Consider the following 26,846-nt stretch of genomic DNA (forward strand, 5'->3'; position numbering starts at 1 on the left):
TCCTATATTTAGAGTGACAATTTAATATAAGACACTGTCTTATTTTCGGGGAAACACGGTAGATCTCACAATGAACTTTTTTTCCTAACAGTATGTATTTGTAGAATGGGAGGAAATCCAAACAAACACAGGGAGAACATACAATCTCCTTGCAGATGTTGTTCCTGGCGGGATTCAAACCCAGGACTCCAGCGCTGCAAGGCTGAAGTGTTAACCACTGAGCCATCGTGTTGTCCCATGAATTGTTGCCCCAGCGGTTGCCTCTTCACAAATGCCAGTGAATACTGTGACATGCCTTGTTGGAAGAGGTAACTACTGAAGCCTGAGATTGGTTCGGGTGATCACCCAGTACAAACGTCCAGGGCTCTGTAAACTGAAGAATGGATCTGTTGCTGCTACAAACTAAGAATTGGGAACAGGTGACCTTTTTTGTGTGTGTTTTCTTGGCCCCTTCAGCAGCGTGGTTTAATATGTGTGGTTAAAGACATGTACACCAGATTTTCTTCTGCAATTTGATCAGTAAATCTTCCCATTGTTTGTATGTGTCACAAGTTGCTTTGCCAAAAACCGCATTGCAAAACTGTGGCAATTGATACACCCTCATAGTGTCCTGGTAAGTTAATATAATAGTCCTCATCACAAGACAAGTGAGAATATTTCACTGAGCTTTATGTCACACTATTAGAGGCGTCAAACCCTGAAGAGCAGAGTCTATGTTATTGATGGCGCTCCACCCTCCGCACTCATTGCTAATCTGTGTAATGAGCTCAGGCCGGCTCTCAGTGCATTTATACTGTGCCAATGGAGCATCCAGCTCATAATGAAACGTCACATTCACCCTCTTCTTTCCCACATGCTAGAGTACTGCACAGTGCTGAACACGACAGGTAACAAATACAGAAATTCTATCGCCATATCTTGGATTTCTACATCTTTACTGCAAAATGATATTACTAAAACACATTTCTCTATTGTGTATAAAATATATCGCAATGTATATACTGGAGAAAGACACAAATGACGCCGTGCACACCTTGCATCTTAGGCTGGTCAGGAATTTGGTCAGGAAAAATCTGCTTCAGGAATATTCATGAGGTGTTTTTTGAAGTGTTTTTCAATGCAAGTCAATGGGAGGTGGAAAATCTACCTAGTGTTTTTTGCCAAAATGCAAAATGCGCCAAAAAACGCTAGCGGTTTTTCCGCCTCCCATTGACTTGTATTGATTTCATGAGGTGGAATCCACCTGAAGAATGGACATGTTGCTTCTTTTTTCCACTAGCAGAAAAAAAAAACCGCTAGCAGAAAAAAATAAATAAAAATTACTTAGAAATGTATGGTAAGGCGTTTTTTGGTCAGGATTGTTACTCTGTGTGAACTTAGCCTTAATCAATTACAAGCTGATTGTTAGGCCGAGGCCGCACACTGCAGAAAAGTTTTTATTTTTGTTGCATTTTTTTGCTGCAGTTTTTTCCCCTTCTGTACAATTCACACTTTGTCTCAAAAGAGAAAAAAAAAATGCAGCAAAATCTGCAAAGAAAAAAACCCCCCAAAATTAATTTTCTGCAAGGTTGGGCCTTAGCCTTATTGAGTATTTCAGACTTTATAGCAGCATAGGTTTATATAGGGCCTTTACCTAGAAACCTGCAATAAATAGATTGTAATATTGTGACATGGCCTCCTAATATTGGACCATGTCATGACCGCACCATGTGCCTGTACCCCCAATATACTGACTGCTCTTTCATCAGATGCAGCAGGACAGTACTTGGTAGCTCAGCTGTCTCAGTATGGCCGCAGATAGGTTGTCTGTTTCTGTTGCCTGTTGGCGTTTGGGAAAGAATGAACTTGTACTACTGCTCTTACTATGAAGCTTCTTATATTCAATGGTTTCTAATATGTGGATTGAAATAGAAGGGAAATGATGAGTATACGGTATATAAAAATAGCATTCAGAATGGGAGCGAGATATATTGCTGAATGAGACAGAGAAAGTTGGAGCAAATTTTGAAACTCCTCCTTTGGGCTCCAAGAGAGTTTGTGACACCTGGAAGCCTCAGGATACCAAATATTCTTGAATACATCACACACAATGGAGCTGTGAACCGTTGTCTGGTAAAAGCATATGATGGAATTGCATGATTTTGGTAAAGGTCAGTAAAATAAATGTACATGGGTAAGTTTGCATGCAGCTGGATTCACAAAGAGCTTTCGAGCTACATCGAAGTCCACCTGTGCCTCCTTAAAACAACATTAAATCTCACACATGACAGTAATCTTGGTCACATCTGAATGTCTCAAGCTGTTTCAGAGTAGAGAACCGGATAAGAGACTTGATCCAGAGAACGGGGAATGTGTTTATCCAGCTCTGTTTTACCATTTAAACCCTATTAGGATATGTAGAATGGTGATAAGAAAACGAAGAATCCCCTGAATTGCTTTTCAAGTAGAGGGGCCCTGGTGGTCTTATCCCTGCTGCGAACAACTTACATGTCCATCATTATGGCTGGCCGCAGATGATATTTATTTGACAGGAAGGAGAGGGACTAAATTCCTGGAATGTTGTTTCTAGTTACACAGCGATAACGCTTGTATTAGTCAAGTAGTTAGGTGGAATGTGAAAGCCGGATTTCATACAATATGACTCATGAAAATTTTTGCTGGTCTTCAATAGAGTATTTCTCCTTATCTCGCAGGATATATCGCATGTCATTTATTATGTATTTCATTACACCTTCCAATGTTGGCAAAAAGTAAAGTACAAATCATAGAAAGCCATGAAAAGAAACCAAATGTTTATTTTTGTATTTATGAGTTAAATTGTTCCAAAGAATCGACCACCACAATTATCATCGCGTTTTGACCCATCACTTTTTATTGCTAGTATAGACATTTTCTGTACTAGGTGATGTTGATTTTCTTCATATAAAGTAGATTACAACTTTCTTGAATTTTTTCTGTGTGTGTTCAATATACTGTAAGGCTAAGGCCCCACATAGTGAGCTGCAGCTAGAAAGTGATGTGGGAAAAACCACCATGAAAATGCATCATGGTTATTCCCACAGCGGTTTTCGTAGTAAGGGTCTGTTCACACGGAGTAAACGTGAACGTATTTTAGCAGAATACACATGTAAAAATAAGACTCCCATTGACTTCAATGACATTATTTTACACGTGTTACACGTTCAATGTCATTGAAGTCAATGGGAGTCTTATTTTTACACATGTATTTTGCCAAAATACACGCACGATTACTCCGTGTGAACGGGCCCTTAGTCCGCAGAGTTTTCTCTGAGGACTTTATGCTTCTGTTAAACCTATTTTCGTAGGTGTAATTGACATACTGCAAGTTGCAAAAACTCAAGTGTTTTTGAAATCACAAAATTTCTGTTGTGGGATAATTTTTGCAATGCATGGTTGGAACTAGCCAGAATCTCATACACTTTGCAGGGACTGTAAAATGCCACAGTCCCTATGTTGCAGAAACGCAGTTGCAGATTTTGAGCAAAGTTTTGATTCACAGTATACCCACGCATGGCAAGGAATATCCATAATAATCTGGTTTTCACTATGGCTTCTATCTTAAGCAATGCATTTTGTAACCACAAAATCCAGCAAAAATGTGTAATAATCTCTTTAAAAAACAAACAAAAAACAAAACTAACTAAAAAATGGATCTTCTTCACAGACAAGATGAAATGTTCAACCATAGACAGCACACCACCTCCAAAAGGGTACGTCTGTGAATAGCATAGACCTCACTTGTCTACAGGAGGACCACAATATTGGACTTGGACTAGTGCAAATGATTTCTCCTTACAGGTGTAAAGCTCAAAGAACAGGGAAATTCCTTAAACTCTGTACCCAAGTCTACCCAGTGCCAACTGGCTTGTGTCGCTCCACTTCAGTGAGAAACTGAAAAAGTACAGCTATGAATTGCTTCCATAATAGTATATCTATGGATTATAATTGTTAGGGAAAGCAGGTTGTGCAATTTCCTAGTACTGCTGCAACAATAGAAGAAGGGAAAGACAGAGCTAGTGAGCCCTAAACTGACCTCCCCCTGCCCCCCACGTCCCTGCCTATTTGCCTGAACTGTCCTAGGTGACAGATGACAACTGATTGGGAAAAAACCTTCCTAGATATAGGTGGTGACACAGAACGCAGACAAGACAAACAACACAGAAGCAGAGTCAGCAAGCCAAAGGGTTGGTAACAGTTGAGCAACGCAGTACAGATTGGAAATCCAAGAGAATAGTCAGAGGGTAAGTAGAAGTCAAAATACAATAATAAAAGGAAGAGTAGCTTAGCAGGGTTAAAGTCACAGGACAGAGTCTCAATAACCAGCAAACTTGTGTGGGCTGATGGCAAAGGACCTGCCCCAGCCTTGATTGGTAGACAGGCTGCCAACCAGTTATGGATGAACCTAGATGTGATTTCATTTACTTTGCTGGCATTGTAAGATCCAGACTTTTTTTTTTTTGCTGCATTTTCACTAGACGAGTAGGTGGGCATATCATCTTAGGGAGCGAGGAAATTCTATGACGAGGACATGGACGAGAATGTGTAAACCTTCCTTGGCTAGACATCCACATCACCATTCTTAAAGGGCTGCAGAAGTAGTAGGTACATTTGAGCAATTAAGGCTTTTACTATATGAGGAACCACTGGTACTCGAATAAACACATGGCAGATGGGGGTGGGCTTTTACTGATGTATCTGCCAATCTAGTAGAAGGATGAAACTATTGTCCTATTGGCATCCTAAAGACATTAAGTCAATTATACTGTGGTGTAAACATTACTGAATGGGTGAAACAGATGTAAAGAACAAGCAGTGTATGGCATTGTGAGTGTCTACTCCATTGTGTATGCGCATTTGTACAAATGGGCCATTCTGTATATTCAAGTGTAGATTACACAAGACATTCTGGCAACGGTATCCAAGGCTGAGTTAAAGCAATGTGTAAAAAGAAAAAAGTTGCAGGACAAGTTTTTGCAACTTTTTGGGCCTACTTGTAGAAATTGGGCACGCAACTTTTGAAAAATGGATGAGAAAATGGACATGTTTATTCTGTCAAGCTTATATACATCAGATTTATCAAATGTTATGCTGTAAGGGGGGGCATCACGGTGACTCAGTGGTTAGTATTGCAGCTTTGCAGCGCTGGACTCCTGGGTTCGAATCATGCCAGGAACAACATCTGCAAGGAGTTTGTATGTTCTCCCCGTGTTTGCATGGATTTCCTCCCATTCTACAAATACATACTGATAGGAAAAATGTGCATTGTGATCCCTATATGGGGCTCACAATCTACATAAAAATAAATAAATGTGATCCTGTAAGGAAAGTACAGAAAGTGGAGTCAATTCTCAGGACAGAAGTCTCACCATTCCCATTAGGTCAGATATATAAATGCCACGAACCAAATAAAGGTAGACTTTATTCCTCCACGAGTAGATGGGTTATGTTGGCTATTTTCACCCAGCAGTTGGCTGAAAATATCAATATTTGGCATAATCGGCCACTTTTGGCTGATCTTCAGCCAACTTGCGCAGACTTACTGAAGTCTGTTTTTGTAACCTCTAAATTGCACCCTAATCAGCAGTTTAGTGGTTAATGTTGGTGTTTATACAAATGATCCCATTGTTGAAATCTAATTTTATAGCCACCCTCATCCTTTATTCACAGGCAGCCATCACAGGGCCGCATGTCTGTGAATGGGGGCTATTCACGTGACTGATATTTTGATGGCCTGCTGTAACACATTGTCAAAATATAGGATATGCTCTATTTTTGTATGTTTTCATGGATTCCCCTATACATTGCATGGCATGAGGAATCTGTGAAAACCGGCGTCCTTCAAGTGCAAAATGAACGGGAAAAATTGGCATATTTTACATCAGTTTTTACTCACAGTCATCTGAATGTAGGCTTAGGTTTAAAGAAGTAGCAGATCCATCAAACTGGGCACAATATCTGGCACAATGGCAATGTACACCGACTTTGAACCCCCTTCTAATGAAACCTCTTCCTCTAGAACAGGGGTAGGGAACGTACGGCTCTCCAGCTGTTGCAAAACTACAACTCCCAGCATGCATACTGGCTCTGCTGTTCTGGGAACTCCCATGGAAGTGAATGGAGCATGCTGGGAGTTGTAGTTTCACAGCAGCTGGAGAGCCAAAGGTTCCCTACCCCTGCTCTAGAACTTTATATGGTGGATTACACTTGTGCTATTTACTAAAGTTTATTCTCTTGATGAATAAAATCCACCACGAAAGTAGATGCTGGAAACCTCTTCTGCACTGTATTGGTGTATGGAGGGAAACTGAAGTGTTCAGCAGTTGTAATACAGCTCCCAATTCTGGCTTGTGTCTGATCACTTACACTACTGTCATCATACATAGGTCCTAGTGATGAGACTAGAGATTGGACATGAATTTTATGGCACAAAAATTCCCCATGTTGCATTTGTGAGATTGAGCTGCCTAGACCCTTCATTATATTATTAGAATTTATTTATTAAAATTAAGGCAAAAATTTCTGCAACTGCATAAAAAAAGATAACCACAATTCAGCAAAGCCACAAAGCTGCCACGTGTACAGACACTCTCAGAGAGCCTTCTCACGGAGTAAACGCTCCGCTCATTCTGAACGTAAACTCATTCAGAATGAGCGGCATTAAAACAGATCCCATTGATTTCTATGGATGCCGGCATACGCGCGCTCCCCATTGAAATCAATGGGAGGCTTTTTTTTTTTTTTTGTTTACCTATTGCTTTCAATGTGATATGTGCATAAGCCAACACCCATAGAAATCAATGGGATCTGATTTAACGCCGCTCACTCTGAACGAGTTTTACATTTAGAATCAGCGAGCGTTTACTCCGTGTGAAGGCTCCCTCAGTATTGAATCCGTATGTCCCAATGTGTGTCATGTAGTATTTGTACGAGTTGACGCATATTTTCAAACTCTTGCTTTTGTCATCTATTCCGTATTCTTAGGTCACACGATACTTTCAGACTCTTGGACGAAAGAGAAGTGTGGTGTGCGTGCAACGTCTCGTTGCTGTTTAGACCATTGATGCCTGTTTTTAATATGCCTCATGAATAATACACTGGACATGGGTAATGTGCCTCCTCTGTCTACTCTTTGTTGAATATTTGTGTTAGCTTGGAGCGCGCCCCCATTTATGACTGTGATTATCCAGAGAAGTCCCACTATTTTATTTTTGCATTAGTTGTGCCGCCCATTGTTATCCTTGTTATTGCTATACTTTCAGAATCTATTTATTGACACGACTAATACACATTTTCTTCCCATTGATTACAATATAATATTCACATGATGGGAGCTTTCTGCTTTTCCTCGCCACATCCCATTTATCTTTGCAGGACGGGCATGGGAGATCTGCGTACAATAGGTTAACGGAAACAAATGAACATTATTTTTCCATCCTATGTGATTGTCTGAAGCAGCTGCTGAAATATTCCCCATTCATCCATCAACTAACTTCATGTTAACACGCAGAACAAAGACCATACCATTGCGTCCTGACAGGCTTTCCCATGTAGCAATAAATAAAGCCAAATTATTGATGATGATAACTGCTAATATTATTACGACCTCAATTAAGTGCTTTTTTTCCAGACACATTAGCAACTAAAAGGTCTTCTGAGCCGCCTGCCTTTCTTTCCCAGTTCCACTTTGCATTAAAATCTAATTGATCAAACCTGTTTGTCATTTCCCTGTGTGTGGATAAGTATAATGGGTAATGTATCAGCGTGGTGCTTCAGAGTAAAAGCTATTAACACCTTTTGTTGTTTTCTTTGGGGTCTAAACATGCTGGGAGCTTTTAACCAATGCGAACCATTGTCAGGCTTTACTTCAGGAATTTTAATTACCGCACTGTTTTTTTTTTTTTGGTTAACTTTTGTGAACTAGACCAACCCATCTTCCCTCCCAGTATTACTGACATGACAGGCTTTAGATTTCTGAAGACATGATACAGGATGACCAAATATCCAGCCATGCCTTAGTTCAAGTGTGCAATGGTTTTACTACCAATTCAAGTGCGTAATACTTATACTCCAAATATAAACGAGGAACACAAACAATTAGATAAAAGTATCAAATATATTTATTAAATAATAAAGATAAAACACATAACCAGACATATAACACGCAATGAAGGGCAACGCAGGGGGTTCCGCCTGAAAGAACAGTGGACAGTACCGTACCCCTCTCACTAGTGATGAACCGGAGATGACACCCCTTAAAACATGTATGCATGTAGTCTAAAAAAAAATATAAACCTCATAATAATTAGAGGTAAATATATATACACTGCACTATTCAGATATACACCTAAAGAATAATCAAGGTGCACAGGACTAGCCCCACATATAACAAGGTCTCAACATATGTGATAAAGTAAACCTGTAATCAATAAGTAGTGTCCTGAGTAAATATAAATAGGGGATCCAAAAGTAGATATAATAAGTCTATTCCCAATACCTCTCGATAGACATATTAGTAGTGTAAGTGTACCATAAGGGGTCAGCACCAGAACGTCACCAGCAAGGGAACCAAAAATACCCCGACGCGCGTTTCACCTTCGCGTGGCTTCATTATTATTATTATTTATTATTTATTTATTTATATAGCACCATTAATTCCATGGTGCTTTATATTTGGGGGTTACATACAATACACAGAATATACAGGTAGATATAATACTAACAGTGACCGACTGGCACAGTGGGGTAGAGGGCCCTGCCCGCAAGGGCTTACAATCTATGAGTAGAGTATGTCTTCAGTATGTATACAAGAGCATAATACTTATACTCCAAATATAAGCATGCACTGAAGGATTTGATACGTGCGTCTGCACACGGTTCCACATGCCGAAGGATTAGATACAGGCGTCTACACACAGTTCCACACTCCAGAGGATTAGATACGTGCATTTGCACACATTTGTACACGCCATAGGATTAGATACACGCGTCTGCACAGAGTACCACATGCCGTAGGATTAGATACGCGTGTCTACACACAGTACCACATGCCGTAGGATTAGATACACGTGTCTGCACACCATACCACATGCCGTAGGATTAGATACGTGCCTCTTCACACAATACCACACAGGGGAGGATTAAATACGTGCGTCTGCACACAGTACCACACGCCAGAGGATTAGATAAGCATGTCTGCACACAGTACCAAATTCTGTAGGATTAGATACGCACGTCTGCACACAGTACCACATGCCGTAGGATTAGATACCCACGTCTACACACAGTTCCACATGCCGTAGGATTACATACGCACCTCTTCACACAATACCGCACAGGGGAGGATTAGATACGTGCATCTGCACACAGTACCACACGCCAGAGTATTAGATACGCGCATCTGCACACAGTACCGCAAGCCAGAGTCATTAGATATGCGCGTCTGCACACAGTTTCACTTACTGGAGGATTAGATACGTGCCTCTTCATTCAATACCACACGGGGAGGATTAGATATGTGCATCTGCACAAAGTACCACACCAACAAGGATTGGATACTTGCATCTAAACACAGTACTACACGGGGAAGGATTAGATACAGCTTTACTCCAGGTATCCATAACAACTGATCACAGGTTTTTCACTGACATCCAAAATGAGATACACATAATCACATGACGCTTATGGACATACACACAAACCACATACAAAATACATCAGTGCAAAACTGGACAATTCTCATGGGGCCACTACACAAACATAAAATGTAATATACCCGTGCGAAGCCGGGTCCTCCCTCTAGTGTATATATATATATATATATATATATATATATATATGTATATATGAGCAAAACTTGCCACATATACAGGTGTGTAATACATTTACTCCAAATATAAGTGTGTAGAGCAATTAACAAAAACCTTTATTATAGGCTAAATAAATGTATTACAGATACAAGTGTACAATGCATATATTATGTAGGCAGTACATTTGTTATAGACACAAATGTGTGATATATTTATTACAGATTTATTACATGTATTAATCTTTTTTTATTATAGAGGCAGGTGCGTAATATAGATTACAGATATAAGTGTGCCAAAGTATATATAAAAGATACAAGTGTGCAGTAGATTTATGACACATAGAAGTTTGCTGCACGTTTATAACATAGGCATAGTAGAGTTATCACTGAAATGTTTATATCATTTACTGTACAGTATGTTACGCTAACAGTCTGCAATATTTTTATTACATATTTAACATATGCAATACATTTCATAGGTTTACAGGTGATCAATACATTTTTAGATACATAAGTGCTCAATACTTTCTTTCAAGTGTGACAATATATGTATTACAGATATGACTGTGCAATATGTTTATTAAAATATTAGACACAAGTATGAAATACATTTATTACATTATCCAGTGGTTAATACTTTTATTATACATTATATATATCTGCAGTATTACTATTTGGGCTCCTTTTCAGCGCTGTCTTAGAATGACGCCATGCGTTTTGTTTTTAGGCTTGAGGCCAAATGTTGCAGAAAAGCTGCATATTGTGTTGCAGATTTTACTGCATTTTTGGAGCCAAAGCCTGGAGTGGATTTAGCAGAAGCGAGAAGTATATTATCTTCCTTTATATTTTTCATTCCGTTAGCCTCTCTAGGATTTGTCTCAAAAAGAACAAATAAAATTCCAGTTTTTTTTGTTTTTTTTTTGCAAATTGTGGCCTCAGTTCAATGATGTATTTAGAAGCATTTTTGGTGCTATTTCTTGTTTTGTTACATTTATTTCTGTTGTTTTAATGTGTTAGACTAAGGCCCCATGTTGCATAGTGCACCACCATATTTAACATCTGGATGAAGAAAACATAGACAAAAAGAGTGTGTGAATCCAGCCGTTAATGGGTACATTACACATGCCAGTGCTCAATATTTCTAATATGATTTTTTTTGTATACACAGCAATACATATCAAATCTGTACTTTATCTATATCTTATCTATTATGTATGTGTTAATTTGTTTTAGACATACTGTATAACATACTGTATGAAGTTCAGAGCCAAACCGAGAACCAGTACTAAATACACTGATTAAAATGATCAACATGGCGCTGTGTGTCCAACACCTCCCAGGCCACACAAACTCCAACCCCACAATGGTGTTCACCAGGGCCTCAGATGGTGGGGATGGACTTGGCTGCACTGCTGGGTGGAAAGGTGTGGTTTCTGAAAAGCCAAACACACAGCACAAATCACAGTAAATCAGATACTGAGATCTCTTACCGGCAGACGTTTCAGGTTGCATTGTAGGTCCAGGGATCCAGAAAGCCGTGGTGGGTGGTCAGCAGGTGGCAGCAGAGAGTAAATCGTTGTACGGTCCGGGTCATCAACAAGAAGGAAACACAGTACAGTGCGAAATCCAAAAGGAACATCAGGCAGGTGATGGTAACAGGAGCGGTAGTGTAGTACAAAACGGTGTTCAGGAAAGCAGAAGTCTAGAGGCAAGCTGGTGTCATAAGCAGGAGCAGGCACAGTATGAAATCAGGAGGCATAGGCAAGGTCAGGGGTCAGAATACAGGTAGATACAGAACATAGATCAGTTACATGAGAACGCTTACTACCAGGACAAGAAGTACAACTGAATAGCCAGCGGCAGTACAGAGCCAGTGCTCTCCTTAAATAGGCTGCGGCCCGCTGCTAGGCCAAAACTGGAAGTCCCCCGTCTGACATAGGAGGAGACCGGCAACCCCCACAAATCACCTTGGAGGTTCCGGCCTGCCCACTGAACCTGGTCACTTGGGATCACAGTAAGGAGAGGGCCGGCAGGCTCCGCACAGTGCTGCGGAGGCTACTGTCCTCCACTAACCATGCTCATTACTCAGTACCCATGTATTAGGCATACCAGTAAGATATATATTTATATGGATTAATAACACACATAAATATTTCATCACAGTTTATTTAGTAGACATCCATCGCAAGAACCCAATAATCCTAGTGTCCCTGACCTCCGCTCCCACTGGGTGAGATTTATCAAGCAAAATGTGCCCCAATTCTAGCATAATTTGCACCAAAATAAATTCTGTGCTCCATATTTATTAAGTGTTTTGGATACTTTATAGACACTTTTCTGACTTGGGTCAAAAAATGTGCCAACATTTATAAAGCCAACTAATAAGTGGTGTAAAGTTAGATTAGACAGTCTAACAGGCCAGATTTATCAAACAGCATCAGGCACTGTGATAGACCTGGTGCAGTTTAGGGCTGTCTAAAACTTACACACTATCAGTAAATCTGCCCCACTGAGTCTATTGGCATGGGTGGAGTCCTAGTTTGGCTGGGTTCACTCGGTGCATTTTTTTTGCCAAAAAAACCCCAAATGCCTGTCGCTGGGACCTGAGTTTCGGTGTTTAGTGGGAACAGCTCCCTGTCAATGAAAGGCTCAAGAATCCTCTTGACTCCAGAGGACTGATATTGGAGTTTCTATCCACTTTTTTTTTTTTTTTTTTTTTACTTTTCTAATACAGTTTTGTACATTTTATACAAAAAAATAAATAAAAAATCTAAAATATAATACTTAAGGCCAGGGCCCCACGTGACATAAACACTGTGGTTTGGCCATGGTGGAAATCCCATGACAAAAACCTTTTTGTTTTATGGTCATTGCAAAGTGAATGTGATTCTACACAATGCAGTAAAATATGATAAGATAAACTCTGGTGGTTTCAGTATAGGTGTAATGAAAGCATTCCACGGTATAGGGCATCAATATGAGAACTGTCAGGGTCAGACATCCAGACCCCACACAGATAATCTGTTGCATCAGCCTCCAGGTGCCGAAAGCTGCAAGTGTAAGGGTAGGAGGGGCAGCACAGCTCCTATTCAAGTGGATAGGTCATCAGTATTCACAATCAGTATTAACAAAAAATCAATCTGGGCCCGGAAAACCCATTTTAATTCTGGTTTGATATGACTCCCAAAGCCATAATAGTGTCATGTAAGTTTAATAGGAGCAGAAACTTATTTGTGTGGTCACAAGCTAATGAGCAATGCAAAGATAATCCTTGTTTAAAGGGGTACTCCCAAGGTACATAATTATTTTTAAATTTGTAGATAATTAAAAGTTAAACATTTTTGCAAATATAAGTAATGAAACATTAAGATTTTCTCTAATTATCTTGTGGTCACAGTCCGTTGTCTTGATCAGTTGCCAGTGGATACGACCATGAATGCAGGAAGTTTCTAAGGTCATAAAATCAGCCATGATTTCGTTATTGTGGCCGGGATATCTTCTGATACATTTAATGTCCCTGCCTGATAACTCAGCTACAATAAGGAAATCATAGCAGGGTTCCTGACAAGTCCCAGACCATAGAAAGTTTCTTAATTGGTAGTCGTAACCATTGGCAACCAATCAAGACAACAGACGGTCACCACTAAGAAAGTCAGAGAAAATCTTTAAAACTTTGCAGAGTTTTTAATTACTTATATTTGCAAAAATGTTTAACTTTTAATTATCTACGAAAAAAAGATATGATTATGTTCATGGGAATACCCTTTTAAGGGATATGCAATGGATATGTCAGTAGTGATATTGGGAAGAGATTTCAGAGGAGATTAAAGCACTTGCCGTAAATCTGGTAAATCAGGCCCTTCCCCCAGTGCACTTGCAGGCTGATTTGAATGTCCATACAAAACTGATTATCTCTGCATTGTGTCAATGGTTTGTGGCCAAACAGGTATATTTCTATTAAAAGCCCCCACATGACGCTATTTCTGGTTTAAGGTGCATTTTGGACTTCACGAATTTCCTTTTCAGGAACCTATCCTATGTATCTGAATTTAATGAAAGCTATCCAGTTACAATGAGAAGTATGACCTTTATTTGCCCACTTGTTACATACAGTACAGACCGAAAGTTTGGACACACCTTCTCAATTCAAAGAGTTTTCTGTATTTTCATGACAATGAAAATTATAGATTCACACTGAAGGTGTGTCCAAACTTGGTCTGTACTGTACATGGGTATACATACCCTAGAGACAAGCAATTCAACGCTTGTATATGTTTGCGCCACCAAATAGCAAAAGGGAATGCAATTTTCTAGGACCCCCCTCTAGGGGCAGCATATTGGGGCAGAATTACTACTGTCATTTTGACGGGACTGGTTTGTATCTTCTCAGTGAATTTAGTTTAAGATAAAATTTGTTTGACTTGATAAACTGATGGACAGTGGCTTTGTAGGAAATGGGCGTGGCTTAAATGTAATAAAATGCGCACAAAATTCTGGCTCAAAGTAATTCAACTAAAAGATGGTATATGTTTGAACTAGACAGTCTAAAGATTTATCACCCAGCAACAGCCAGTGTGATAAATCTTGCACAATTTTAGGTTGTCTAAGTTACTGTCAAGTAATAAATGTAAGTCATTGCTAGCAAGCAAGAGGATTTGGCCAAAAGTTCATGGAAAGCATATACGCCAGATCCTTGTGTCTTAGTTGAAAAGCTCAGTACTACAGTGGAAGCTCATTTCTACATGGGGCCTACACTCTTCTATATGCCTCGCTGGCTCAACTTCTGATGCAGGGCCTGATACTAAGTTGAAATATTGCCAGTTTTTTTGATTTTTAAATGTAAATCCTAGAGCAGGATCTGCAGAGGCCCAGAGGAGGTGAAAAACTCCCCCCAAAACCCCCATTCATACGCACCTTCCCTTCCCTCTTTTGGGCCTCCTCACATCTGGTGTTCTCCTTGCAGAGTCGGAAGCTCTTAGTGATGTCATCTCCCAGATTATAATGATGTCACTTTCACATTGACATAACTTTGCTTGTGTTTGCCTGACGCTAAGTTCTCTTCTATGCCATTGGAGATTCTTCTGCATGGAGGACTTTTCTTTCCTCCACTTTCAACATGAAAATGGGGGCAACCGGTGGATCGCAATGATGGAGAGCTGGCACTGATGTATACCCAACTTTAGAGAGTTAGACTTTAGATAAGTGTGTTTGAGAGCCCTGAGAGTATTCTTGCCCATCTCTAGTTATAACCTACTAAATGAAGCAATGTATTAGTTCCTACCATATCAATTTGTAAGGATATAGTAGATGCAAATAGGAAATGTAATAGGCCTAATTTTGAGGGAGACATTACAAAGTCATTACATTTTCTTTAAAGAAATCCAATCTTTCATTTTTATTTTATTTTATTTTAAAAGAAGAAAACTTTTACAATATAATAGAAAAACAGTTACAAACATAAGAAGAATCGGCATAGGTCCAATCAGTAGGACAGGAATTGCAAGTTGGAACTTCGGGCTGAAACCCAAATACATGGATGACACAAACATGACCAAATAAACAGAGACCAAAGGACCAGATATACAAACTCAACAAAGACACCAATTCTACGAGAAGGAATGAAAAGAATGAAGAAGGGAACACAACCAGAGAGGAACAGGAAGGGAAAAGGGAAAAGAAAAAATAGGGGAGACGGAATAGGGACAGAAGAGAACGAGAAAACCAAACAATAACATAAACAACATAACCACATACCTGAATACAATACTGAAGAAACACAAGGTACATCCAAAAAAAAGAAAAGAAAATAAAGCCACCTGGGATAACAACATAGTAGGTAAATAGTGATCAAGGGGTCCCCATGGGAGCAGCCTGAGGCCGAGGAGAAAGAACTCCCTTATTAGACTCCACATACGAAATCCAGAGGGACCACTGGGATCGAAACTTGGCGTAAGTATGGTTTTTGTTGGACAACAGACGTTCCAAGGTGCATGCCAAGTTCACATGGTGGAATAATTCAGCTACGGTCAAGCAGAGAGCAGACTTCCACTGACGTGAGATCATGGCCCGAGCTGCGAGCACAATCTGACCCAGAACGACCTGCATCTCTGTGGGAAAACTACCAACGTCTAAGAAGCATAGGGCAAGACTAGGGGAAGGACTGATATCAAAACCGGCTATGGTGGACATGAAGTGAAATACCGCTATCCAGAAGGCTCGAACCGGAGGGCAATCCCACCACAAATGCAAGAAGGAACCTACTTGGCCGCACCCCCTCCAGCAGAGTCTGGAACAAGAAGAAACAATGTGCGCCATTTGGGTCGGGGTCCTATACCACCGCAGCATAATTTTCAAAACCGTTTCCCAATGAGACGCCCCCCTAGATACACGCTTAACAAACCCAGCTGCCGTATACCAGTCCGACAGAGGGATGGTTCTGGCAAGATCCGTTTCCCAACGGAGCAGGTGAAGAGGCTTGACCCGCTCCGGGGGGACAGAGAAAAAGCCATAAAACACAGATAACCCACCTCTAACAGGCGAGGACTTATTCCACAGCTTTAAAGCTAGTCTGGGAAAGGTCAATCTAGAAGGCTCGTAGGATTGAAAAAAATGACGCAACTGTAAATATTTAAAGAAGTCTGTTTTAGGGAGCTGAAACTCTTCTTGTAACATGGAGAACGACTTAAACCCATCATCAGAGTACAGATGGGCCACTTTATAGAGACCCGTAGAGACCCATCCACGGAGTCGTAGCTGGGGGAGAAAAGAGGTCAAATATAATAGAGGTAACTTCGACAAAGGGACCAGGTCTTCCCTAGAGGTATATGACAAAAAGTAACGCCAAGCAGACACTGAGGCCCTAATACTCAGCAAGGGAGGAGAAGTGATGGGGGGCCCAAATCCTTAGGACGTAAAATACTCAAAAGTGGGGCATCTAGAAGGCTTTCCTCAATTTCGGCCCAACGCCATTTAGAAGTCTCATCCCACCCAACCTTAAGTTGCTCAAGGATAGACGCCATATAATATTTTCTAACATCTGGGACACCCGCACCCCCATGGGACCAAGGGCGCATCATCACCTTAAGTCAGACCCTGGACCTCTTACCCTCCCATATATAATTGGAAAGAATAGACTGAAGCTTAGTAAAATATGAGTCAGGGAGGGGGATGGCAACTGTACGAAACATATACAAAATTAGAGGTAACACCATCATTTTGACAATGGCGATTCTGCTAGCCCAAGACAACATCGGTTGTGAGAAGGAGGCAAGGAGAGAAGTAATTTTGGTCTGAAGGGGGATATAATTGGCAGAGAACAGATCCGAACTAGGGGCCGTCAGGGAGATGCCAAGGTAAGCTATACGGGAATCATTCCATTGGTAGGGGAATTGAACACTAAGGTCCCGTCTCAACGAGGGAGAGATGATAACAGGCAAGATCTGTGATTTGGAGGAATTTACCTTTTAGTACGAAACTTTACCAAATCTCTTTAGGACCTCCGTAGCAGCACTCAAGGAGGGACCAGGGGAGGTCAGGGCCAGTATGACATCATCAGCGTATAGGCCAATTTTATGCTGTTGGCGGCCCACAGTAATACCCTCAATATTTTCCGCCGACCGAACGGACTCCGCCAGGGGCTCCATCACCAGTGCAAAGATAATAGGGGAAAGAGGACAACCCTGGCGAGTACCATTCGAGATCCGAAAGGGCTCAGACAAAAAGCCCGATGAGAGCACACGAGCTGACGGGTGGGAGTACAGAGCTAGAATAGCAGATTTAAAGACTGGCCCCATACCAAACTTATCCAAAAGGCTATCTAAGTAATCCCAGTGGACCCTATCAAAAACCTTCACAAGAAATCCAATCTTTCCTGTAGTGGGGCCCAATCTCATATTTGGGAGTGTGGACAATGAACTGGATCTATAACATTTAAGTTAAGTTTTCATTTTATATATCTCATTTCTTGTTCAGACTTTCAGTGATTCTGGTAGATGTGGATATACAAACCCCCGATGAAAGAATCCAATGACATATTTTACAGAAAAAATTGAAAAATATTCTCCTGTAAACCAAGCTTCTTACAGATGAGTTTTCCTAAGTGTACTTGTCATGATACAGATACTTTGTATATTTTATGTTTTATTTTACACAATTGATGCTATATAATAAAATCTCTAAATAGAAGAAATATATATTTTCTTAACGTGAATGCTAGACTGTATTCTCTAGCTCCAATTGAAAGATAATTTGACGCTGAATAATCCCTTATTTGCCAAGCTCAGATAGGTGGCCAAGCAAATGAACTGCAGGAATATCCCCTAGAGCTTGCAGCAGGCGGAGTGCCGTGTGTGGAGTGCGCGATTGTGGCCCCCTGCCTGCCTAAACTCTGTTATAGTAGTTAGTTGCACGCAGCTGCCGGCCATATCAACACAATTTCATGTTAAAACCCTTGACGTGTTGTACAGTAAGAAAAGTCAATTTCCAGTTTCCTCTTTGAAGATGCAGATTTCACGAGAATATTGTCATTTCTAATGCTTATGATGCACAGCTTCTACTGTTCTTCCATAGATACATCACACGTACTATTAAGGTACTAAGTGGGGAACATAATGAGTGTCTTTGGTCATATCAGCAGATAGGCAGTCGCCATGCAGCTAAAATAAGAAATTTCATTAAAATAACTTTCATTGAGTGGTTTTCTCTTCTCCTTAGGGTAAGTTCATATGAGGTTTTTTTGGTCCGGAACCAAAATACGGGTAGCTGCGGCTGGATGCCGGTGCAGTCGGGAGGGAGTATCTTCAGGTGGAAAAAGAACTGACCGTCTCCCACTGATTTGAATGGGAGCTGTCTTTTTGTTCAAGATTTTGAGGCGGATATGGCCTCAAAATCCGGACCAAAAAACCCTGTGTGAACTTACCCTTAGAAAATTCCCAGGATTTAAAGTACAGGAGCCATGTCCAACAGCAGTGGAATCTTGGAAAGTGATTTGCAAGTGTGGACTATAACAGATCACTGTCCATATACCGGATTACTAATGCAGCTCCTGTGACCGGATCTTGTACACAGGATGTGTGCCTCTCTTATTCTGCTCCCCATTCCCAGCGGCACCATAGCAAAGGTTTCGGGAACAAAACGGAGGATAAACACATCCTGCAAGAACGGATCCCAAGGACTGCATTAGTGACAAGGTAACTATAATGTTATTATAGCAACAGTATGTGAGGGAGGGGGGAAATTACAGTTATAGTTACCCCCTCCCCCCGCAGTTAATAACAGTCCCCTCACACACCGGTAATGTTATTATAATAGTGTCCTGGGAGCTGCATTAGTCTATACCAGCAAATCACTCTCAAAAATAGGTGTTGGCCAAAACATCTGGTAATTGTCCACAAGACCCATTTTTGAGAGTGATCTGCTGGGGCTCCATATTACACACAGCATAGGAGCCTCATCCTGTCAGCCTAGTATTGATCCGCGGCCGGTCATAGGGGACATCTGCTCCAGAGGAAGTTTAGTGAAAGTTTTCTTCCTTCACTTCTCTTTGGATCTATACCTACTTTTTACAGTTCTGAAACAAAAAAATTTTGACCCTCATGAATGGCAGGTTAAGAAATCATGAATGGCAGAAAACCCAGATTCCCATTCATGTATGTACAAATATAAGACTTAACATTTATCATTTATTTAATTAGAAAAATAAAAATAAAAGGCACACCTACTAAAATTTTTAGCAGTGTGTCCTCAGAGGTAAACATGCTATACCAAAGCCACATGAAAATACATATTTTTTCACCACATATAAGATAGTGTCGTATTTTAACACAGGTAGGCCCAGTGCAAAGGTTTTATAAGTGGGTCCCCCATCACCACCACTTTAGACATACCTGACATGCCCAAATTGTAATTCACCCATATAATATAATGCCACTCACTATCACACAGTCAAATACCCCTTCAGTTTCCCCATATAATATAATTGTCCTTCACACATTAACCTGTTTCCTCCAATGGATCCTCATACATTACCCTGTCCCTTGTGGCCCCTAAGACATTAATTTGTCCCGCAAGTGGCCTCCAAGACATGTAATGTCCCCAACCAGTTGTCCCACAGTTTCTTGACCTCACAGTCTATACAGGCCTCAGTTTATTGTTCACGTCAGTATACATTGTCCTCTCTAGCTGTCTCCAGTTTCTTGACTATCTCCAGTTGCATCCACAATATATATTGTCCCCCCCCCCACCCACCCGCTCCCTCCACAGTTTCTTGCTTCCTTGGCCTGGAGGACGCAGATGTGTTGGACTTGTAGTATCCTGAACCCACTGCCCAGGACAGCACTCTAAATGCAGGGTTGTCCCACTGCCCCAATGGGGCACCCATTACCTTAGGGCCTAATGCAAGTGCACTGTTGGCCAAGTGGTTAAATAGTCCCTGTTAAGTTAGTAGAGAAGAGGAGTAGAGGGCATCCATAAAGATACAAAGGGTAACCTAAGGTAATAGTAATCCACTATATGCTTTTAGAATTCCTATATAGATTGCCCTCTGTCTAAAGGTTAGTAGATTGAAGTATTGTTCCACTAGTTTACAAGTAACCTCTCTATATAAACCAACTTTCCATGTGATGTTATAAAGTTTAGTAATGTTCGTTGAGTCTGCAGTGCATCCATAGGTATTGAAAGTAGTAAGGTGAAGGCATAGTGCTATATTAAAATATAATGAACCCCCGACATGTCTTGCTTGTAACAGTCATTCTCAAGGGTTGCAGGGTATGGGTATTTTAAGATATAAAGTAAGTGTTTTAAGACAAGATGGCTGCTTTTTTGGGGTATTGCTGCCCAGCTCTTATGAAGCCAAGTTGCAATATCATATATAGTCAGTGGACAGGTGCATTGCTCTTTTTAGAAGATATTTTCTAATCCTGTGTCCTTTGGCCATCTGATCATCCAGGAACAATGTAGTAATCAATGGGATATGTTAAAATGTAATCCCTCAACATGTACTGTGACTGGGTGGAGATGAGAACAAGTCCCCAGTAGTGTACCCATTTCTGATGTCCATATGTCATACTGATATTTCTTCTAACTCTTGACTTGGCTTAATATATATTTTTGTAGCCATGTTAAAAAAAAAACATGGCTACTTTCTTTCACAAACAGGTTCACACCTTTCCACGGTTTGTGTATATTAATGCAGCCTTCAGTGGAGCTGGGTATGGCAGGTATGGAAATGTTTGTAGAAGAAAGCAGCCGTGTTTTTCTCATCATCTACACCCCCTTTAAACTAAGGCAGGGCAGTGTCCCTAAAAGCAATTTGTCACTGTAATTAGCTTTGACGAGAGCTTCCTCCTTTCTGTGGTTAGTACACTCCTTAGAAGACATTCCTAGAACTTCGCAAGTTCTTAACTCTTGTAGTGAATGGCCTCCTGCAGACTCAATCCATCTCACCTCGCTGTAGGCCAGATCTGAACAGCTTCCCTGGAATGTACAGTACAAGGTCCACATGACACGCAGGTGGAGACCCTTACCCACTGGCGATTGATTTATATGGATCTGACCTTAGAAGTCGACAGCTCTCATTTACTGTCTGGTAGGAGATATACGTGTCATCAGCTTACTCTTGAATGACAACATTTGGAGGTTGTTGGCACCTTCAGCCACAACACTTGTTGCCTTTCACACCAAAAATGCCAAAGTAGTTCTTAGATCAACAAATAAACATGTGCAGTTTTGAGGTGTGTTCTGCAGTTCCTCGCAGTTATCAACAATCTGTAGTGATTGAATGGGAAGTCCAGTTCTTTCTGTTCTTCTGTCAATGAGATCACACAAGTACGCCATCAGACCACTCTGTATCGGAGGCGAACCCGTTGTGATGTACTGTAGCAGCGTATTGAATGAGATTTTTACAAATTTCATCCACATACTGCGAAGAAAACCTGCAGAGCAAAGTTACCTGTTCTGTGGGTTATAAAGGGAATGTGTCACTATGAAAATGTTGTGTAATCTGCAGGCAGCATGTTACATAGCAGGAGGAGCGGAGCAGATTGATGGCTAGTTTTATGGGAAGAGATCCAGTATAACTTGTCATTTATGCATTTATTTCTCTGTTCTCTCTATGTATAGAAGTCATTGAGTCCAGTGTGCAGTCTGAACAGTGACTGACAGCCTCCTCCTCTATGAATAGACAGTTAGCTGTCGGTCATTGTTCAGACTGCCCACTGGACTTAATGACTTCTCCTAAGCATAGAAAGATAGAAATAAATGCATATTTTACAATTGCCATATAATATACTTGGCAGAATCTTTGTATCATCATCAAGTCTTAGGGCAATTTCTGGGGTAGTCACACAACAGGTCAGGTTACAAAGCAAGATTTTTGAGGAGCCTGTGGGGTGAGATTTGCGTAGCCCTTTTATTGATGCAGGGTAGTTTGGGTGACTTCTTTTTTTCTCATGATGGCCATGCAGTGATGGCTTATTCTTTGTGAATCGTACTTTCAGTTGTCACCATTTTGGGGTACAGCTATATATATAATGCTTTTAGCTTTTATCCATGTTTTTCAATGGGTCCATGTGGAAAAACAATCTAGAATTCTGTCATTATAGTTAGTATTTTTTTTATATGTCAGTCACTCTGTCATGGCAACTTTGTCCGGCTGGTCATTGCTATTATGGTGATGTGGCAGCGATGCATCACATTTTTTTCCCGCAGCGCTTTTCACAGAAAACCTATACTTTCTTAATGTTTTGTTGTGTTGGCAAGTTGGAGTTTTTATTGGTACCAATTTTTTGATCACTTTTTATGGCTATGTTTGGAAGAAGGGAGGTGACCAAAACATATTAATATGATTATTACAGTGTTTTATTTTATAGTGTTCACCATACAGGATAAATAACACTTTTTGGACAGTGCGGACATGTTAGGTTATATTGGGTTACATTATTTATTTACATTATGTATTTTACAGCATCCCTATGTGCAGTAAGGGAAGGCAGTCAGAAGGCCAACTACTCGGACCCCACAATCTCAACACAGGAAATCTAAAAGAGGGCACAATCTCTCCTCCTAACCACCCAGATCCTGTGATCAATATTGATCTCAGCATCTGATGGATAAAGCTGCTAGTGTCTGACCGGTTCCAGCAACTATTCCCGAGCCCCTGGCCTTGTAATACAGCCATGACCTACAAGTCATGCCACAGGTACAGTTTTGGTCACATCAGTGCCACGTTAAAACTGCATGTTAATTATATGCTCAGTGTGATGTAATAATACAGCACTGAGCGGGAAGGAGTTAAAAGCACCCTAAACTGACATTCAACCATTATAACAGATGATATTGATGTTTTGACATATTTAGTTTTGTGGAAAGAAAAATTGATAAAGATCACCAATATTGCTAGTGTTTTTTTTGACGTTTTTTTGTCTGTATTTTTCGTGCACACAAATTCTTTGCTGGCATTTTATTTCTTAATATAGAAATTTACAGAAAAATGCCTAAAAAATTATCAGTCCCGAGCATGCTGTATTTTGAGAAAAAGTAAACCTAAAATCCCAGGAACTGCAGAAAAAAAAACACAAGAGAAAAAATGCAATGGGGGAAAATGATTAATCCATCTCTGCCAGTGTTGTTGTGTAGATGGCAGACATTGTGGTGTACATTTGGCACAAGGCCCTTTCTTGCCCCAAACTTGTGCCACAACCCCTGTTCTGCACCCCACTTGTTAGAAAAAGGGGTGGGGAGCATGGCGTCTCTGTCTTGGCCCAAAATGTTTATTATAACTTACAGTTTTTAGTTGTTCCCTCCGCTAGTAGAGAAACAAAATGACAGCTTTACAAAATCTCTCCGAAAGTTTTTAAAGCAAATCGTTTACTGTTTGGACGTAGTTATTTTTTAAATCTATAATCATTGTGAAAACATTGCTAATGTTGCCAAAATGCCAAAAACTCTACGCTTGTGACCAGATTTAATGTGTCTTGAAACTGAATAAAATATGATGTATAAACTGCAGCATTTAATACTGCTGAGGAAATGTCTCCTTCAGATAGGAGAGACTTTCAATTACATGACACAATGGGATGTCCTTGATAACTCGTCAGCTCTGCCATAAAATGACAGTACTGTAATTGTGTTAATGAGTAAAGTGTATGCTATGGAGGGAAGCAATGATGATAGAGGGGTCGGGAAAGTTACTATATATATATATATATATATATAATAACTTTCTAGGAGAAACTAAAAAGATCCAGCACACTGCATAATATTGGAATAATTGAAAATTCTATGTAATTTGTATATGCCAATATTCTGGTAATAGCAGGAAGAATATATCCACTGCATAATAATACACTGTCTACCAATAAATATTTGGACACACACTGCCTTCCACCGTTAAATAGGAAACAGCATTGGCATTAGTTCATTGGCATTAGTCACATGCAAGATACCACGAAGTGCAGAGTTGTCTGATTTCAAGAAAGGGGTAATTGTGGGGTACCACAGAAATGGTCGATCCTTAAGGGACTTAGCAAGTGAACTGAATTATGCAAAATTGACAGTGGCCTATGTGATTACGAAGTGGAATGTGAACAATGATTGTCAGAATGTGCCCCAAATCGGCAGACTCCCGAAACTGGGAGATAGAGACTGACGAGCGCTGGCCAGAGAAACCGCACCCAACCAATGGCTCACACACACCAGGAGTTTCACCAGGCATCTGGGAGTATTGTCTCACTCAATACCATCTGTAAGGAAACATCTGCTGGGGTCTACCAACTATTGAATATGAAGAAATGTTATTTTTCTATTCTACCACAGGTGTCCAAATACTTATTGGTAGACAGTGTATACAATGTGACAATTTTTATATATTTGTTAATGCATAGCACCACCTTGATTGTGGGCAATGTCTGGTATGGCATTTCAGCCCTATCCACTTAAATTTGGATGAAATGCAATGCCATACACAGCTAGTAGACAAAAAAAAAAGTAAACAAGAATATCCATTCCCCAAATCCTGGACAACCGTGTAAAGTTGAGTTGCTTGCAAAAAACCCCCATCAGTTTTCCATTTTGGAAGATATTAACCCAACATGTTGTTTGCTACTCACCTTTAAATTTCTTTTCTTTTTTTAAATTTTTTTTTAAATGGAACACCTCACGATTTGCGAGCGTGTGATCCTTGCGCAGGGGCCATGCTAATCTTCTCTGTATCGTTCCAATTTTAGCATATGTGCTGGCAAACCGAGCATACTCACCTTTAAAGCTCTATTCTTGTTGTTTCTTAGATTTATCACACAATATGACCACCTTTTCAGCACTTACGGAGGGAGATGCATCACAACATAGTCAGGGCATCTTTCCATTCAGTAGAATGGGGAAACCATTTCTAGAGGTAGAAATAGGGGATTAAAATATTTTATTTCTTTGTATACAATGGTGACATATATTTACATTTTAAAGTGTACTTTTCATTTCATTTCTTTATAAACTTCTACTTCCACCTTGTAAACAGGGCTATAGCTATAGGGGGTTGCAGAAGTAGTTTTGACACTCAGATCCTGGTACCTGAGGGTGTCAGAAACCCTCTGTGACACATAAACACACCATTGTTGGAATTAGCACATGGTAGGTACAGCTCAGTCTTCTTAGCCACATGAGAATGGCTGAAATGCCAAGAGACTTTTCTGGCCATGAGTAGCACCTCCATTAAGCAACTATATGTACATCACCAAATTTAGCACGTGTCATGCATGGGTAATGAGTTCTTTTGCCAAATTGCAGTGCAAACACGATATGTGTGCCATTGTCCCTGGCCATACTCCCCACTTGTGGGGTGGGGAGAAATTCAGTGTGATACTTGCTGCTGGATATAGTGGAGCATCTCTATTGCCACGATTCTCTGGTTCATGCTCATGTAAAACTTCATGGCAATGCTTAACCTTACATCCATGAAATGAGGGAGTGGAAGTGGTAGCAATGGATTGCTCTGCTAAAGTTGGGGGCAGGAAACGTTCCCTTTAGGAAAAACAGGAGGATGTCGATAGACACTGCTTTCTGTTGATACTGGTCCTTCACTAATTGGATGGTGTCAGCACTTGCACTGGTCTTGTTGGATTTGCAGATAGCTGCTGCCACACAGAACACTGGTACAATGGACCAAGAAAACTATATACTTTCCCTGGGCATGATTGTTGCTTCACATGGCGTGCACCTTTCCTCCCACTACCGAAGCTTGCCTGAGGTTGGCCCCTGACAGTTACTTTTTCATGTTGTAACTGCTGCTGTCAGCATACTTTTCCTCCATCGTCATCTCATTGTTACCCTTATCTGGATGCCAAGTCCTGTGTGCAACAGAATGACCATCGCCATTGTCAGAGTCTTCCCAGACTCATTATAGCCATTTGTTTCTTACAGCCCATATTCCAGTACTCCATCTACTACCACTAAAAGTCAAACTCATCAAGAACAGGTAGACTAGGAGGGATATCTTTATTCCAGGCAGTGAAGGCACCTTATAGTTATTAGGGATCATTGTTAATGAAGATGAAGACAGGGTTGACAGAGGAAAAAGGCTGCTTGATAGAGCAACTGTTATGACAGCAGAGAAGTTGGAGTCACACAATGAGCCCTAGCACCATATGAGATGTATCCTGCTGTGATTGAGATGAGTGAACCAAGTAATCAAAATTTTCTTCTTCATTCTTAGAAACTGCAAAGACCCTGTTGCACTGTCAAAACCAAAATTAGTGTTGCCATCCATATTCTTATGACCCTTATCTATGAAAAGTTATGTGGAACACTGTTGATGGTATGCAAAAGATTCTGGTGAAAGTATGCGACAACGGGGGCAGACAATTACATACTAAATAATGCCCCAACCCGGAAGCTGAATTTTTAAAAAGTGTCAAAGTGCAACCCATGCAATAGTGAAGGGACTATAGAGATTGATAGGTTGCCTTTATAATATGTATCTTTTTAAACAGGCTTCAACATTAGAATTTTAAGGCCAAACTTGTCCCTGTGT

The 26,846-nt window shown here is 40.5% G+C and overlaps 1 non-coding gene across 1 annotated transcript; it reads right to left on the bottom strand.

Annotated features, from left to right (window-relative positions):
* Nucleotides 1–24,961: 24,961 nt before the first annotated feature.
* Nucleotides 24,962–25,071, bottom strand: LOC142214745 (U6 spliceosomal RNA). The gene has a single exon (XR_012717309.1). It is a non-coding gene; the product is annotated as a U6 spliceosomal RNA (small nuclear RNA).
* Between the last annotated feature and the right edge of the window lie 1,775 nt (nucleotides 25,072–26,846).

This window comes from Leptodactylus fuscus, chromosome 7 (assembly GCF_031893055.1).
Source record: "Leptodactylus fuscus isolate aLepFus1 chromosome 7, aLepFus1.hap2, whole genome shotgun sequence".
Taxonomy (NCBI): Eukaryota; Metazoa; Chordata; class Amphibia; order Anura; family Leptodactylidae; genus Leptodactylus; species Leptodactylus fuscus.